We start from the raw sequence: 3,670 nt of genomic DNA, 5'->3' as shown, positions 1-3,670 counted from the left end.
ACTGCACTGCAGCCTGGGCCACAGAGCGAGACTCCATCTCAAAAATAAATAGAGAAAAAATAAAATTTATAAAAGATGAGTGCAACTTGGTGCCTCAGTGAGAGGACTGAGTGTACTGCAGTGGGTTTTTTTCCTTAGGAGCATTTATGGACCTTAAAGCAGAAGCTTAAGGGTAATTTGGACCATGTTAGCCACATAGGTCATGATAAATGGTTACATTTGTAGACATTTTCGTCTACAAATGTAGACGTCCTGATGTCAGTACGGTTGTGCAATGAATTTCGGCATAGCATTCCGGAGATGTATAGGAATTCTAATTTCTTATAAATTTTGGGGGGCGGGGAAAGACCTGGTACCAGTGCCTGCTTCAGATAATAGGGAAGTCTAGTTACTTCTCATTTCCCCAGATAAGGAGTTTTGCCTCCACAGGGCTTGTTAGATAGTCACCAGGTGGTCTTCGTTTTCTTCTAAATTCCTCAGATAAGGAGTTTTTTCTCTGGGGCCTCTTCAGTGGTCACCAGGTGATTGCGCTCTCCTCACTCCACTTCAGATGCTAGTTATAGGTCCAAGGTTTCCACCTGCACTTCTGACCAATCGCCTGTAAACTGGGGATTCCTGTGACCCCCTGACCCCCTGACCCCCTTTTCAGGTTTGATAATTTGCTATGATGACTCATAAAATCAGAAAGGTGCTTTACTATTACTGGTTTTTTAGACAGGATACGACTCAAGAGCAGCCACATGGGAGAGAGGTAGAGCATAGGGTGCGGTATGGGGAAGGGGTGTGGAGCTTCCTTGCCCTGTTGGAGTGTACCACCCTTGCAGCGCCTCTGTGTGGTCTCCAACACCAGCTCCAAACCCCATCACTTCAGGGTTTTTATGGATGCCTGGTTACTTAGGCATAATTGATTAAATCATGGTTGTTGGTGATTAGCTCAATCTCTAGCTCCTTTTCTCTCCCTGGAGGTCTGAGGGTAGAGAGGGAGGCTGGAATTTCCAAACCTCCGATCATGCCTTGGTCTTTCCAGCCACCAGCACCCATCCTGAAGCTACCTAGGGGCCCCCACCAGCAGTCTTTCATTAGCATACAAAAGAAACTCTCATCACCCCAAAGATTCCAAGGGTTTAGGAGCTGTGCGCCAGGAGCCAGGGCAAAGACCAGAGGTTTTTTTTTAATTTTTTTAATTTTTTTTTTTTTATATCACAGTGGACAAGTAGGAAACTGGAACAGAATGAGAGTTTTATAAATAATCTGTAGGAGCACAAAGATTAATAATAAACCCAATTTAGTCAACATTTTTTAGTTGAGAAAACAGAAGCCCTTGGTTGGGAAGTGACTTGCCCAAGGACACACAGCTGACAAATGGGGAGTTGAGACCACTGTAACATTTTCCAGTTTCTTGTCTTGCATTGTCTCCACATTATTAAAGCCTCCAGTTCAGCTACGTGCAACTCAGCACATCCAAAGCCTTTGCACTGCCTGCTTTTTAATCCTTTAAGAATCTCTTAAAGAGGAACAGACTTGTCTGCGGGTACCAATGACCTGGCATGAGCATTCCTTTTGCAGGAATAGTGTTATGTTCTCCACAAAGAGCAGGTGTGAGTCACCTCCAGTCACAGCCAAGCCAGCGTCTCTCACAATATTGTGGAAAAAGGCCCCACGCATCAAAACTGTCTTTTTAGAAAACAGCCAGATTTGTGCTCGGAGAAGAGCTCTGGTCCTGGTCCGAGCTCCCAGGGACCCCTCTTTGGGCCTTAGATTTTCTTTTATATTTTAACCAGTCATCTTTTATGTGGAAGTTAATTCCCATTAGGATATAAAAGGATTCAGCAAGGATCACATTCCTCAAGGACAGGTGTGGGCAAAGGAGGTCGTGGTCAGGGTGGCAGAGCCTGCCGTCTGCAGGCCCCTCTTCAGTGGTACTTGCATAGCTGCTTATGCTTGAGCTCCTTGCAGGAAAGGCAGTAGCTGAAGAGCAGGTAAGCTGCCAGTACCATGGGAACCTGAGACACCCTTTCTTCATGTCGATGTACTAGTTGTAGTACCAGTAGCAACCTCTTTGAAATGCTCCAGCAGTGCCACTAGGGGTGAAATCTCGCATCAGTATCCAGTTTGGTAGCTCCCCGAGTTTGACATCCAGGAGTTTCTTCTCCTTCACTGGTACAAGTGATGCCATCTTGGAGTGCCACCTGTGGGGCCCAGCTTTTCTTTCAGTGTTAAGAAGCTTGAATGGCTAATTGCACCTCACCAGGAGGTCTGATGGCACTGAGGAGGCTTCCCCCAGGTAAGGCCCAAATTAGTGAATGGCAGAGGCTCACCGCTAGAACAAGAAGGAGAACGTGAAGCAGGATGAAGAGCATGGCAGAGACTGATCGTTGTCTAGGAAAACATTCCCCTTCTTCAACATTAATGAAGTTTTAGCTGGGCGTAGGGCTGCCCAGTTGGAGGCTGCATTACCAGTCTCTCTTGCAGCTAAGTGTGGCCATGTGACTAAGTTCAGGCCAGTGAGGGGTGCATGGAAGTGCTAAATGCAACTTCTGAGTCATCTTCAATGTAAAGAAGCTCCTTGTCCTGGAGCAGCTCTCTTTCTTCTTCCCTTGAGCTGAATATGAACGTGCCTGTGGCCTAGCACTAACTATGCAGACAGGAACAATGCCCTTGGTGCCATGATGGCAATAGGATGGAGGGAACCTGGGTTCATCAGTGACTGCATGTAGAAAAAGCTTTCACCAACGTGGACCTCAGCATTGTTAGTGACAGAAGAACAAACCTCCATCTCCTTTGAACTATTTTTGAGGTCTTTGGATACAGTAACGTATCCTTTACTCTGACTTCACAAATGAAAAGGTCTTGGCTATTTCATATTATCAGGAAGCTGTAATTTCCATACCCAATTATAAATGACCAGGGATTTGACAATTCATTTATATTCCTGTTGCTTGGGACTCAGATCATGCTTTTCCACAGAATCAATGTGATTCATGGTGACACGTCATCCCCAGACTCAATTAACTCATAGCCTCAGGTCGGGGTCTAAGGAGCAAGGAAAGAGAGTCACGGTAGAGATTATGATCCTCCAGTGACCAGACAACCCCATGCCCATTCTGCCTATGCTTCTGGCCTGCCTGGCCTCCAGGTTGCTGCATACCAGGCCTCAGATTGCCACCTCCCCTACAATTCAACCAAATGCCTAACTTGGTCTCATTTCATGTAGAAATAAAAAAAGCAATCTGCCCGAACTGATTTGTGCTGACATGATTTTTATCTAAGAAAATCTATGTAATTCACTATGGTGGACTTAGAAAAGTTTGGGTTCTATACAGTACATTTATTGCAGTGCAGTTGTGGTCCATAAGCATGCTTCCATCTGTCTAGGGAATTAGGTTATCCTACTGACCACATATACTTCCTGCAGACAAAGTTTAAAATGGAAAGGACCTTAAAGGAGAGTGAGGCAGGGAAATAATTTCAAAAGGCAAGCAAACACTTGGCTGCCTAGTCCAATTGCTAGGAGACTAAACTGCATTTATGGAGTATGGAAAGTAAAGGAGTGATCTGGAAACACAAGAGCTGGTATAAGTCTGCTTTGTACCAGACTGGGTTCAAGAAACAGAATCCATTGTGAATACTGTAGACAGGAAGAGAATTTTAACACATGGAATCTTACAAA

At 45.1% G+C, this 3,670-nt stretch overlaps 1 pseudogene; it reads right to left on the bottom strand.

The window, feature by feature from the left end:
- Window positions 1-1,913: 1,913 nt before the first annotated feature.
- On the bottom strand, window positions 1,914-2,176 carry LOC104664152 (annotated as a pseudogene).
- Between the last annotated feature and the right edge of the window lie 1,494 nt (window positions 2,177-3,670).

This window comes from Rhinopithecus roxellana, chromosome 16 (assembly GCF_007565055.1).
Source record: "Rhinopithecus roxellana isolate Shanxi Qingling chromosome 16, ASM756505v1, whole genome shotgun sequence".
Taxonomy (NCBI): Eukaryota; Metazoa; Chordata; class Mammalia; order Primates; family Cercopithecidae; genus Rhinopithecus; species Rhinopithecus roxellana.
The sequence above is the reverse complement of the archived record's forward strand: the minus strand, read 5'-3'. Positions and strand labels throughout refer to the sequence as shown.